Source organism: Dromiciops gliroides, chromosome 3 (genome assembly GCF_019393635.1).
Source record: "Dromiciops gliroides isolate mDroGli1 chromosome 3, mDroGli1.pri, whole genome shotgun sequence".
Lineage (NCBI taxonomy): Eukaryota > Metazoa > Chordata > Mammalia > Microbiotheria > Microbiotheriidae > Dromiciops > Dromiciops gliroides.
Window position 1 is genome coordinate 512,588,685 of NC_057863.1, and position 14,752 is coordinate 512,603,436.

The window sequence follows — 14,752 nt, forward strand, 5'->3', positions numbered from 1 at the left end:
CACATAGACTATCTACTGGTTATCTCTTGCTTTCTCCATGTGACCTGCATATCTTCTTTTTCACTCATCTGGTTCTTTGAGGACATCTGTTATTTGCTTTTCCTTTATAAATTCACCAATTTTAAGCCAGGAGACACCTTAGAGTCCATTTCGTGTAACCCCCTCACTTTGTTTGCAGATGAAGAAACTGAAGTCCAGAAAGGGTAAGTTATTTCCCAAGGTCCCACAGGTAATCAGTGAAAGATACAGGATTCACACCAAAATCCCTTGACTCCAAACCTATTGCTCTTTCCAGTGAACCACACTGCCTCTATTTTTACAACTTTCCATTTTCAGTTTCTCAGAGACTGTTGTCACTGCATATGTACAAAATATCTATAATAATACAAAATATGAGAAATGCAAAAGAGACAAAATTCTACAAGAAATTCTACAACAAAATTGTATAAGAAACTATAGAAGTCCTTTCCAGGTTGGGGAGACAAGAGAAGGCATCAAGATTGCCACTGAATTGGACTTCGAAAGAGAGGAGGAGAAGGGCTAACAGGTGGTGGTTGATGGGAAGTGAGGGCTGTCCTTAGGAAGGACTGTATGAGCAGGGGTCACATTCTTCTTCACATTCTTCTGGAGAGGCTGTGATGAAGATAGGGGACAGGAGGTCATTCATTTTGAATATAACAGAGAAGATAAAGAGAAGAATAGAGTGACTCATATTGGAAATTTAGGTTGGAGTCAGATTGTGGAGGGATGTGAATGGCAGAACAAGGAATTTTAAAAGTCATAATAAAAATTCAAGTTCCAGAATGGCCTAGTGAATACAAAGCCAACCACGAACCCAGGAAGACCTGGGTCCAAAACCCACCTTTGTTACATACTATGTGACTCTGGCCAAGTTTTTAACCTCTCTGCACTTTGGGCAACCTTCCAAGAGTGGCAGAGTAGGTGTGAACCTGACTTGGTAGAGGGAGCTTTCTCATGGGAGTGTTACCTATGAAATGACCAAACGAATGGACCAATGAAGTCACAGGTCCAGTCTCTGTCCCTAATTAAAGCTCACAGTAAACCGTACTACCACAATCCTCATAGCAACACCCTGTCGCAGCTATAGTAGGCAATAGGGAGGGATTAGAGCCCAGCAGGGATAGGATCAGAATAATGAGAATGCCAAAAAAAAGGGCAATCTTAGGCTCAATTTTAAAAAGCACAATATCTCAAAATGGAGAAATGATTGTCCCGCTATTGTCCGCCCTGTTCAGACTAGTTCCAAATTACTGAATTCCAATCTGGGTGCCACATTATTGATAAACTACAGGGGTAGCCAGTCACACTGATAAAGGGGCTTGAGATCATGCCATACATGGATCCACCACATGAATGAGGGATGTTTATCTTGGAGAAAAGAAGACTTAAGGAGGACCCCTTCAAATATTTTAAGAGCTATACAGTAGAAGATGGATTAGATTTCTTCTCTTTGACCCCTTGAGGGCAGAAAGTAGGAGCTCTGAAGAAAAAGTATTTTCCAGCTTGAGTTAGAGAAGTTTCCTAACAAGAAGAGTCAGTTAATAGTCCACATTTATTTTTTTTTCCACTTTTTTTTTTTTTTTGGTGAGGCAATTGGGGTTAAGCGACTTGCCCAGGGCCACACAGCTAGTAAGTGTCAAGTGTCTGAGGCCAGATTTGAACTCAGGTACTCCTGAATCCAGGGCCAGTGCTTTATCCACTGCGCCATCTAGCTGCCCCAATAGTCCACATTTATTATAAACACCTACTATATGCCATGTACTGTGCTAAGTGCTGGGGTTATGTTGTTGTTCTGCCATGTCTGACTCTTCTGACCCCATTTGGGGTTGATACTATAGTGGTTTGCTGTTTCCTTCTCCAGCTCATTTTACAGTTGAGGAAATGGGGTTAAGTGACTTGTCAGGGTCACACTGCTAATAAATGTCCGAAGCTGGATTTGAACTCAGGAAGTTAAGCTTTCTTGATTGCAAGCCCAGTGCTCTATCCACTGCACCACCTAGATAGGGGCTATAGAGAAAGGCAAAAATAGCTCCTGCCCTCAAGGACCTCACAGTCTAATGGGAGAGTGTGTGCAAATGACTGTGGACATACAAACTATATGTAGTGTAAATGGGAGGGAATCCCAGAGGGAAGGGCAGCAAAGGAAGATGCAGGGAATTTCCGCATTAGGGATTTTCACACATCAGCTGGGTGACTACTGGTTAGGCCTGATTTAGAGGAAATTCTGAAATTCTTCCTCACTTTGAAAGTCTGCGATTCTGAGATCTAGCAGGCAGATGGACAGGCACACTTGGGGCTCAGGAAACAGATTGGGGACATTAGGTTAGGGAGTCATCTAGACAGAGTTCAAGGGTAGCTAGCGTTAGAAGTGGGGAGTTCAATAATTCTGGTCTAGTGCAGCCATCACTAGTCATCTAAAGAAGGTGCTTCCTCGGTTTCTAATATCTAAGGTAGAAAGGGTTAAGTCTGAACAGAAGAGGGTAAAGAGGACATCCTCCTCTCTTACTCCAAGTCAGCAAATATTTGTTGAACACCTAATGCATTAATGGTACTGTACTAGGAATCTTTTAAACAAAGAAAATTGTGTGTGTGTGTGTGTGTGTGTGTGTGTGTGTGTAGACTTGGATTGGAAAGTCAAACTTGCAGGAGTAGGGCCAGCCCTGATCAGAAATGTGAAGAGAGAATTAATCATTAAGTATCCTTGTACCTGCCCTTGTGCTTCTAGATGGTCAGTGACCTCATGGGGTCGTCTGGTTTTCCATGGCCTGCTCTTCCTGAGTCCTGTGTTTTAGAGAGAGCATGTTCACTCTGTCAGCCTCAGTTTCCGTCCCTGGCTCTCTGCCTATCTCTCTCTGGCTGCCTCTCTATTCCTCTCTCTCCTGGTCTGTGAGATTAAAATTGGATATTAGATCATAAATCTACCCTACTTAACCTTTCCCTTAATTTATCTCCCAGACTAGTAAATGGAAGAAGCTTCTGGTTTTCTAGATAGAGCTTTTATTGTATGGTAGTCACAAGGTGATGTTGATTGTGTAGATAGAATAATGCCAATGGTAGAACATCAGGCCATTTCAAATGGGTTTCAGTACATAATTTGCCATTACATCATACTCTTAAGCTCTTTATTCATACGTTCAACTTGGCCTGAACTTTGTGGATGGTAGGGCGTGTGGAATTTTGGAGTCACTCCCAAGAAAGAGTAGATTTGGGATAAAATCGAATCAGTGAAATGTGTGTCTTTGTCAGAATCGTTGTGGGCTGGTGGGCCAAAACGAGGTACTATCTCTTTAAGAAGAATTTTGGCAACAAAAGCAGCTGTGGCTCCGGGGCTGGGAAAGGCCTCTACCCACCGAGTGAGCTGATCAACTATAACAAGGCAAAATTTATAATGTCCTGCTTTTGGCATAGTAATATAATCAATTTGTAAGTGCTCAAAAGGTGTATATGCTAGAGGACGCCCTCCATAAGCTTTGGCCTTAAAAGCATACTGATTATAAGATTGACATGTGGAGCAGCCCGAGCAGATTCGAGATGCTGTGTTAGTCACACCTGGTGCTATCCAGGTTCTCTTAATAGAGTCTACAATGCCTTGTGTACCAAAATGGCCTTTTCTGTGAACAGAGAGGCATACCTGGTGGTAGAGTTTCCGGGGAAGAAGTGGCTTACCTTCCGGAGACACCCAGATGCCATTGATCTGTTTCGCCTTAAATTTCTTTTTCCACTTTTCTACTTCAGAATCGTCATAGGTTGGGTTGGAAGGAATATCCTCAGAAGGTGTAAGGTTAAATACATGTTCAGGAGCTTCTAATGCAGCAAGCTTGGCTGCAGAATCAGCCAAGCTTGCTGCATTAGACCACCTTTGAAACAGGACCATTAGACCACCTTTGAAACAGGACCATTAGACCACCTTTGAAACAGGATCACTATTCCCTGTGTGGGCAGGGCTTTCTCTATCTTTCTCTTCCCTCCCTTCTGGTGCTCCGTTCCCCCCCCACTAAGATATACTTTATACTTGAAGCATAAAGTCACTGATTCTTAATGGTAGTGATTTAGTGATGAGTACTGCAGATTCCAATTTCCTTTGACTGGCTAACATAAAAATCATTAGCTAATTTTGATTGTGGCCAGAGTTTAGATTTTTACCTGGAACACATTTATTCCTTTCACATATAGCATTCAGTGGAAAAAATGACTTCTACAAAACCAAGAAACAAAGATAGAGAAAAAAGAATGAGAGGCAGAGGAGAGAAAGAGACAGAGAGAATAATTGCTTTTGATTAAACTTACCTGGAAATGCATGAGCTGTGTCCAAGATGTTTCTGTGGCTGTGTCCCACATCCCCATCTCTATCCTCAGAGGAGACGATGTGCCAGTCTTTATTAATTGCTTCTGTTGCTATGTGACTAGCTGAGCCCTTCTCCTGGCACAAAGAGACAATACATGTCTTCTGATTTTTTTAGGCTATTGTTCTTTTTAAGGATAATTTGTCCCATTGTGCTCTTGCTTTATGGCCTAGGGGCAGCAAGGGGACAAAATGACCTTACAAATCTATGATTGCCTATGTTTATTCAGCATAAAATTGTTGATTCAAAAGGAGCAAAGCATATTAAAGGGTCAGATGTTCAAGTCACTGTGGCTTAGTATGTTCCCAATAATGAAGCTCCTAGGAGGAAGAAGATTGAGAAAACTAACAGCCTCTGAGCAATAATCGGCTCAACTGTGCCTGGAGCTATGTTGTCATTACCTTTGTTCTCATCTATCACAGGTAAGAGAAATGGAAAACACTGTAGGTCCTTTCTGAGAATGGGCAGAGATCTGGCTCCAGATACATCAGAGACAAGACTGGTGTGCCAGAACTACATACATGGTTGAAATGGGAGAGTTGTGGAGAATGGGTGGTGGAGTAAAGAAATTCAGCTTTCAAAAAGACCCCGAGAAATCACTTTCATTAACAATAGAACGGGGAATCTGCTGGGCAAAGAGACACAGATATCTTTGGTGGTCTAATGAGGAAGTGGCTCACTGCTTCCATTGCTGTGTCACACAAACAGGAAATGGAAAAATCAGCAATTCCTCTCCATAGGATAAGGACAGAATCTCCATTCCATTTAAAGAAAATGGCTGTTGTGGGGTCTCGGATTAAAGCTGGAAGGGATCTCAGAGGTCATCCAATCCAACTCCCTCCTTTTACAGACAAGGGAAGAGGGATCCAGAGATCCAAACCCACTTAGGCAGTAAACAACATAGTGGGAATTCAAATCCAGGCTCTTTGACTCCAGATCCATTGTTGTTTGCTCTGCAGCACACAGGCAAGGCCTCTGTCAGAACTAGGACGAGCAGCCAAGAAGACAACAGATGGAAGCTGCACGTGTGGCATGGAGTAAACAGAGGGAGAGACAGTCTTCATCAACTGTACATGTGTCCATTGTTGGAATTTTCTCCTTTCCTTCTCTCTCAAATGAAGGCTATTTCCTGATGTTATACATGTGGGTGCAGTGGGAAAAGTGTTGGATTTAGAGAGACCCAAGTTCAAAACCTCATCCTGATGCTTTCTAGCTATAGGGCTGGCCAGGCAAATCACTTAATTTCTCTGAAGCCCAGAGGAGACAGGCAGTGAGTAGTAGACCTGGAATTTGAGCCCAGCTCTAAAAACCCCTTCCTCTCAAGGATGGGAATATACATAGCCCTTGCAGAGGTTTATTTATTAGAAGGTTTCTGGTTGTTTTCCAAGGTCTTGGACCTACCGGGCTCTCTTTCGAGTTCAAGTTTTCAATAAAACTTTCATTTTTCTTTAGTATTGTAAACTGTGTGTTTGCAAGTAGGGGGTCTGTCTGAATACACTTGGAGTTCCAGGCATCTATCTTTCCAGTCTCCTGGTTGGGGGCTGTGATTCAAGAGACAGAATTCCCTAGAGAGGTTAGGGTCTTTGTGACACAAAGATTACATATAGATTTGCATACCATAAAATTCTGCTCTCTATGGGCCATAGGTATTTATTTTGTGAAAAGTCAAGTTACTGCATTACCAGTGTCAGCCCAGAGACTCCTGTGTACAGTAATAGAGAGGAAGTACAATGTTCAAATACAGGGTTTTCCATTTACAATCCACCGCACGTACCAGACTCCCCTCCATCTTGAAAGTGGTTTGTATTATTTTATATAAACTTTGTATTGATTACTTAACACAGTCCTATTCTCCAAGCTGATTGGAATCTCCTTGAGTTTCCCTTTTGTTCCTTGTATCCTCTACATCTAGCTCAGGGCCTGACATAGTATTGTTGCTCAGTCATTTTCAGTTATGTCCAACTCTTTGTGATCTTATTTGGAGATTTGCTTGGAAAAGATACTGGAGTGGTTGGCCAATTCCTTCTCTAGCTGAGGCAAACAGGGTTAAGTGACTTGCCTAGACTCACAAAGCTAGTGAGTGTCTGAGGCCAGATTTGAACTCAAGAAGATGAGTCTTCTTGACTCCAGGCCTGAACTCTATTCATTGCGTCACCCAGCTGTCAAACCTGACACAGTAAAGGCACTTAATAAATAAATGCCTGTTAAATTGAATTGTTGAGTTGCTTAAGGTACACAACCGACTTGTCCTGACTCTTAGTTGACCTTCTACTCACACAGAATCTCATTCAAACTATTTTTCTAATGTAACCATGCTCTTGGCATCCAAACTTCTCTGGACTTAAGTCACTCATCTGTTAAATGGGAAAAGGTGGGGAGAGGGTTTGGATAGGATAAACTCTAAGCTCTCTTTCATCTCTGATTCTATGATTCTATAATCTATGAACTACTCACAACTCCCTGTCCCTGGATCACATACTAGGGAGTGATGAGAAGATAGGGAGTTAGAATAATAGTAATAAGCAACTAGCATTTCTATAAGTACTTTATATAAATTTTATCATTCGATTCTTACAAATAGCCCTTGGAGACAGATCTTATTATTAACTCAATTTTTTATAGATGAAGAGACTACAGGAGACAGAGATTAAGTGACTTGGCCAGGGTCACATAATTAGTAAATATTTGAGGCTGGATTTGAACTCAGGTCATCCTGACTCTAGACCCAATACTCTAGCTATTGTACTACATAGCCTCCTCTAGCAGTTACAAGAAGGAAGCTACACACCATCATGGATCATGAATCATTGCTAATTCTGAAAAAAGAAAAAAAGCCCAACAACCTTTATTTATCCTTCAGGATGTTTGAAAGACATTAGAATATTAATAAGGAAATGCATGAGGATCCCTGGGGAAAATGTCAGTGTCATCAGAAGAGGCTGGCAAGAGCAGAAATATAATAATGGTACAGAGAATATGCTAATAGCATTAGTGATAGATATATTTTTGTAAGTAGCTAATGAAAAGAACTTGTATGGTGATGGGTGCAGTTGACGTATAGTGCTAATGAGATAATGGAGTGTGTGACTGGAGAATGGTGGGGACTCCAACCATTGGCTCCTTAACATTGCCATAATTACACAGAGACAGTTAACTATCAAACACAATGGAAGAAATGCAATCGATGTAGGGATCCAGGATCATGCTAGAAATAACAGCAAAGAGAAGGATTCCCTTGGAGAGGTCATGGGGGATGGTGTAAAGGGCTGTCAGAAGACCTAGGTTTAAGCTGTGGGTTTGCCATTGACTAGCTGTATGATTTTAGGCAAGTGAGCCAACCTCTCTGAGTTTCTACATCTATAAAATGAAGAGATTGGATCAGATGATTCCTAAATCCCCTTCCAGACTGTAGTAGGCTATGGAGATGATGGATTCTTTGTATCTAGTTAGAGGCTTGGTTTTGGGTAAGCCAGTGAACAAAAGCCTGCAGGTTTATAGAGGAGTAGAGAGTACACTTGGGGAAAAGCAGAAACTGGTCCAAGATGGGGAAACATAGAATCTTGAGCTAGAACAAGACCTAAGTGATCACCTAGCCTATCATACAGATCAGGAGACAGACTAGGATTGGTGAAGTAACTTGGTTAAAGTTAGTGGGATAAGAGAATTCACTTCCTTCCCTTCATTGTAGGGGTGAGGGACAATGGGTACAGGATATTACACATATTATCAGACATGATCAGTGTGTCATGTAATATTGACGAATGACTATTTTTTCTTTCTTTTTAATTTTTGTTACAAAGAAATGGGTTGATAGAAAGGGAAGGGAGGAGGAACACATTATGAAATGAACATGAGATAACAACAAAAGATGTTAATACAAAATTAAATGAATGGATAACCTGGGATTATGACCAGTGTTTCTTGGCTCCTGGTTCAGTTTCCTTTCCATGACAGTGCACATGAACTGTCTATTTTCATTCTTGCAGGAAAGAATCTCCATTGCAGCTCTTAGCCCTCAGCAGGGGTATGTTGGTAAATGTTTAACAACTAGTTTAACAACTAGCAGAAAAAATGGAAGCATGATACATTTTTAAGTTTAATATATATTATTAACATTTTCCCACCACTTTCTTTAGCTTAGACAACAGACCAACAATAAATCAAGCCCTGATTTGTAACATTTGATGGTTTGGGTGATGTAAATGCCCACCCTGAAAATTTAACAATCAGTTCTAAGTCAGAACTACCTCCAGCATGCTTGTGCCTCAGAGGTTTTCTTTCCCTGTCTAAACCTGTCTAGGAGATTGGTGGAGCCTGAAGTAGAATGCTAAACCCCTATGGTGGACTTGCTACTGGGCATTATACCTGTTGGCCTGGTCTTGCTTGTCAGGGTTTCTTGTAAAAAAACAACCAATCCCCCTTCTGGGAAAGGAAAAGCAGGACAGTGATGGTGAGACCCAGTTACATGGATCAGACAGAAAAGAAAAGTCTGTACACATCCTTAACCAGCCTGGACTGATCAACAGCAGGGCAGGACTGAGAATCCATATACCAGAAAAGGGTCAGGAGCATGGGAATTAATGGAGAGGAGGCACAAGGAATCTGAGCTCAATCTTCAGCTAACTTTGTGCTCAAGTAAAGGTTGAACTAAAGGGCCTCTTAGATTCCTTCTAGCTCTAAAAACCATCAGTTAGGCAACAAACATTATTAAGAACCTACTATGTGCATAGTAGTGCATAGTGCAAAGCACTATGATAGATGTTTTTTATCATAAAAATATCTTATTATTTTTCAGTTACATGTAAAGATAGTTTTCAAGATTTGTTTTCATAAGATTTTTAGTTCCAATTTTTTTCTCCCACCCTCCCTTCCCGAGACAAAGCAATCTGATATAGGTTATATGTGTACGATCATATTAAACATTTCTGCATTAGTCATGTTATAAAAGAAGAATCAGAACACAAAGGAAAAATCTCAAAAAAAAAAAAACCCCCAAATGCCAAAAAAGTAGAAACAGTATGGTTCAATCTACATTCAGAATCCACAGTTTTTTTCTGGATATAGAGAACATTTTCCATCATGAGTTTTTTGGAATTTTCTTGGATCATTATATTACTGAGAAGAGTTAAGTCTATCACAGTTGATCATCACACAATGTTACTGTTATACTGTTACTGTGTACAGTGTTCTCCTGGTTCTGCTCACTTCACTCAGCATCAGTCCACTTAAGCCTTTCCAGGCTTTTCTGAAATCATCCTGCTTGTCATTTCTTACAGCACAATAATATTCCATTACATTCATATACCACAACTTGTTCAGCCATTCCCCAATTGATGGGCATCCCCTCAATTTCCAATTCTTTGCCATGTGGTAGATCTTAAGTATACAAACATAAAAGTGAAACCATTTCTATTTTCTAATAGCTTACATTTGACTGCATTTCAGATTTCTGGGCAAAGTGGTTAAATAACAACAACAATGATGACAACAACAACAACAATTTAGATAATGCTTTAAAGTTTGCAAAGCAGTCTAAATACGTTATCTCATTTGATCCCCACAATAACTCAAAGAGGTAAGCACTTAGAGGCATTCTTATACCTATGGATGAGGAAACTGAACCTTAGAGAGGGTAAACAATGCTTCTAGGCAGCTTCCTGGCACAGCAGATAGAGCATTGGGCCTGGGAATCAGGAAGACCTGAGTTTAAATCTGGCCTCAGACACATACTATCAGTGTGATCCTGGGCTGGTCACTTAACCTCTGTCTGGCTGTTTCTTCAACTGTAAAATAGGGAATGGAGCAGCTAGGTGGTGCAGTGGAGAGAGCAACGGGTTTAGAATCAGGAAGACTTATCACTGTGAATTCAAATCCAGCCTCAGATACTTATTAGCTGTGTGACCCCCAAGCAAGTCACTTAGCCCTTATTTGTCTCAGTTTCTTCATCTGTAAAATGATTGGAGAAGGAAGTGGCAAACCACTCCAGTATCTCTGCCAAGAAAACCCCAAATGCCTTCAGCAGTCAGACACAACTGAACTACAACAAAATAGGGAATGATAACACCTACCTCCTAGGGTTGTTGTGAAGATCAGCTGAACTCATATTTGTAAAATGCTTGGCACAGTCCTGGAGCTTAAGCAGGTACTTATTCCTATCCCCCTGCTTAAGTGTCAGATGTGGAATTTTAACCCAATTCCTTCTGATTCTTGGACTCTATCCACCTATGCCAATGCTGCATTCAGGTTTCTGGGATGAGGTTGGATTAGAATTGTGGCTTACAAATTATTCATCTGAAAAATATTTATTAAACACTTATCCTGTGGAGGACATGGGTACCTTGGGACTTGACTGAAGAACTTGAGATGAATGGGGTTAGAGAGGCATCAAGGGAACTAATAATCTTGATTATGACATCTGCAAGGCATACCTGGCCTGAATGCAGCACAAAAGGTGGAGTTTTTGTGTCTGACAGGTATGCATAATAGAGGAATGTGGTCCAAATATTCAACTGGCCTTTTGTTCTTCTCCTGGTTTCATTTGCATGCCTATCCAAGAGGTTCTTGGAAAGTAGGCTTCAATCTCTGCATAGCTCCTGGGGTTTGTTTTTGTTTTGTTTACTTGGCTTTCTTGGGGACTTGGAGGGTAAGAAAAAGTAAAAGAAATTTTATTTTATTTAATTAATTAATTCATTCATTCAAGCATTTATTCACTCATTCATTAATTTATTCACTCATTCATTCATTCATTCATTCATTTATTTTTCCATTTATTTATCTATTCATTCATTTATCTATCTATCATCTATCTATCAATCTGCGGGGCAATGAGGGTAAGTGACTTGCCCAGGGTCACACGGCTAGTAAGTGTCAAGTGTTTGAGGCTGGATTTGAATTCAGGTCCTCCAGGGTCAGTGCTTTATCCACTGTGCCACCTAGTTGCCCCCAAGTAAAAGGAATTTAAAAACCTAAATCAGATCATTTTGGGGGACCACAGTCCTTGAATGAACACTTGTCTTAGTCTGAGGGCTTTCCTCTGACTTTTGTTAGTTTCCTGCCTGGCTAGGTGGTGTCTTTCATAGCCTCCTAGATGCTAAAGGTGGGGGCTTGTCCCCTCTGGGAGAGATAGATGGAAGCAGAGAGCCCAGCAAAATGTCCTGAAGAGCTGAAGCACTACAAATTGGTAGCAGAGACCAGTCTGGCTTATCAGCAGCATTTCCCAGCAGGAACAATCAATGCATATCAAGGAGTGGAGAGATTTAATGTTTAATAGAGAACAATGTGTTGATATCACCAGACAATGTCAACAGTCCTGAGGCTTGGAGGTGTAAGTCACCTTGGCTACTTGGATTCCTGGCCTGTGACATTTCATGTATTTAGTTACATGTGTTTACTACATCTGTGACTTCCACATGAGTTCCCTGGGTGTGTATATTCTTTGTGTGCCTTTCCCATTGGTAGTATGGTAACCTGTGAAAGAACGTATCTCACAAGTGTATGAGGGTATCTTTTTTCAGTACATTTATTTGCAATGCTATTAATTAAATGCCTTTTGTTTTATACTAATGTATCCTCCAGCACAGTGGTGGGGGCTCATGAGCTATGGTTTTAATGGATGCTGACCTGAAAAGTAACTTGAATCTGAAGTAGATTTTCTGGGTGCAAACATGTAAAAGGGAGAGATTGACAGTTGCTACATTTTGTTAAGTAGAACAGGTCCAAATATACCAAAGTATCAAGGGCCTCAGGGTTTTTGTGATGCTGGAATTTATTTGGGAGGCAGAAGTTCTCTATGCCTGTGTTATAACCAGGAGATGTCTGTCTAGTTTAATGATAAGTGACTAGAATGGGCAAAGCTGCCTAGGGGAAATGCTCTGCTTTCTGGATAGTGATACCTTTCAGGTTGTACCTTACAATTTAGGGTACCTATGATGGATTCTTGGGGGACCTAAGGCTTGGGCAGACTTGGGCCTATGGAGAATTCTGATAGTCTGTGAACTAGAACATATTTTGGGCCAATTTATCTTCCTTACTTTTGATTCCTATTCCTATATTTGATTATCCTATGCTCAGAGACTCAAGATAATATTTGTAAAGCATTTAACATAGTGCTTTGCACATAGTAGGGACTATAATTATTATTATTATTACTTTTCAGCATGGTATGTGAGTGACTTTAGGACTCACTTTAGGGCTTTAAAAATGTCTGGCAGTAGAGAACCATACTGTGTGATTATAACACATAATGTACTAAGGTTAATCTGGGGAATAAAATTAAGCATCTATTAATAGTTGCAGTCACTTCCCTGTGGTATCCACTTGCAAAATGGAAAATCTAACCTCAGCGAAATACTTAGTCGAATGTAAAATCTTTCTAAATTAGCTTGGGCAAACACACCTGCCAAATGTAAAATTATCCTTTGAAAATGACTGGCAGACTGATTCTAACAGGTCAGTGGCATTAGTCACCCCATGGTCTCACTAGGATTGTGGTTATTTGTTGGGTACACGGCATGGATATTGCCTTTCTGTTAAGAAGACTATTGACCGAGAACGTATTGATATCATTAAGAAATGAGCAGAGATTTCCCTGATCTTTGCCAACAAAATACAATTTATGCTCACATTGCATATGAATGCAATGTAGGATGCAAGTATGGCAAATCTCGCTTTATATGTTAAATGTATTCCACCCCCCCATCTAAATCCATTTACAAAAATTTTCAAAAATTGTTTCAAGTGGGGTATAGAAATACTTGTTTTATTCCATAAATTAAAAATAAAATAACATTTTTAAAAAAGAAAGTGGGGATGTAGGAGGTAGTAATGTGAAATATGCCAGGGAAATTGACTCTTCTGTTCAGTTCCATTCAATTCAATCCATTGAGCAATCAAGCAATAAATATTTATTAGGTACCTACTATGTGCCAGGCACTGCATTACGCACTGAGGATGCAAAAAGAGACCAAAGATATTCTCTGCCCTCAAGAAACTTACAATTTATTTATTGTATCAACCATTTATTAAACACCTGTATTTACAGGGTGTTATGGCAGAAGTTGGGGCTACAAAGATGTGGTGGGTGGCTGTTGGCAGCTATCTGAACCTTGGATATCAAGGTGATGTAAATGACCACACAAGGAAAGGAGTTATAAAAAAATAGGTTTGCTCAGCTCATAAGGGTATGCTTGTCAAACACAGGGCAATGATACATGTGGGTATTCTCCCCTTTGGTTCTAGTCTTGGTTCTGGTTGTAGGTACAAACTAACAGCTTCCTTCGTTGCCCTATATTTCATTCCATTGAGATGATACTGGACTGGTGGCAAATGGAGCCAGTGTGGAGTGGAAAATCCCACCAGCACCTGTCATTTTGCACCAAGGTAAGCCTGTCTTAGAGAAGGTAGGAATTTGCCTGGATAGGGGCTTTTCAGAGAGGCAGGAGAATGCCAGGGACTGCATTCTCAATGCAAAGCCTTTTTTATGCATACAACAAAGAAACATAGGTTCTAGCTTCCTACATAGCAAAGGCTACTTTCCATCAGCAACCCCTAATTCCCACAAGGCTTGTAATCCTCTCTGCTCTCAGCTTCTGGACTTCCCCCTTGAAATTCTATCTGCCCTCCCTTATGTAAGGGCCAAATTTAATATGGGGAGAGTTGATTGGGTGGCTTGCCATAATATTGGGGTTCAGAAAATAATGAGAGACTTCTAGGTCCAAAGTTTCCTCCCTTCCAAACTGCCTTTTTAGTTATTTCTCTCAGACTAATAAGAAAGGAGATTAACAGCCTCTTTTTCACAAACAAACCAGGTTTTATTAATGGGAACAAAATTTACAACAAAGGTGAAGTTAATAAAGCCAGGGACAACGAGAAAGGGAATAGGGGAAGAGAAAATGAATAAGCTCCATGGCTCTAGCAAAGACTGACTCAAACCCCAAACTTGATTCCAACTCAGCTAGTTCAAAGAGCTGGCCTCACTTCCACAACACAAACTCACTACCACCTGTAGTCTGTAGTTTCAATGAGAGTTAGCTGTGTAGCCTCTCCCTGGTTGGGTCTGAAGCTCAACCACACAGCTACTCTTTTCCCCCCTTTTTACCTCTCCCACAGGAAAGGGAGGTTCTTAGCTATGCTGAGTCTCCAATTGGTTCAAAATACACCTTGGGCTGTCCCCATTATAATTTGGCCAGGCCCATGTGGGCATAGGGTAACTACTAGGGGAGGCTTAGATACTTAGTTTGATACTTTGACTCAATCAATGTTCTTTTCTATAATCTCTTCAAGTACACACCCATATTCTCTTAGGCTTTTCAAGATTACATCTTTTCAGTCTGACCATAATGAAGCAAAGATGTGATCATGGAAACCCCAAATCAAAATTAATTCCTTAT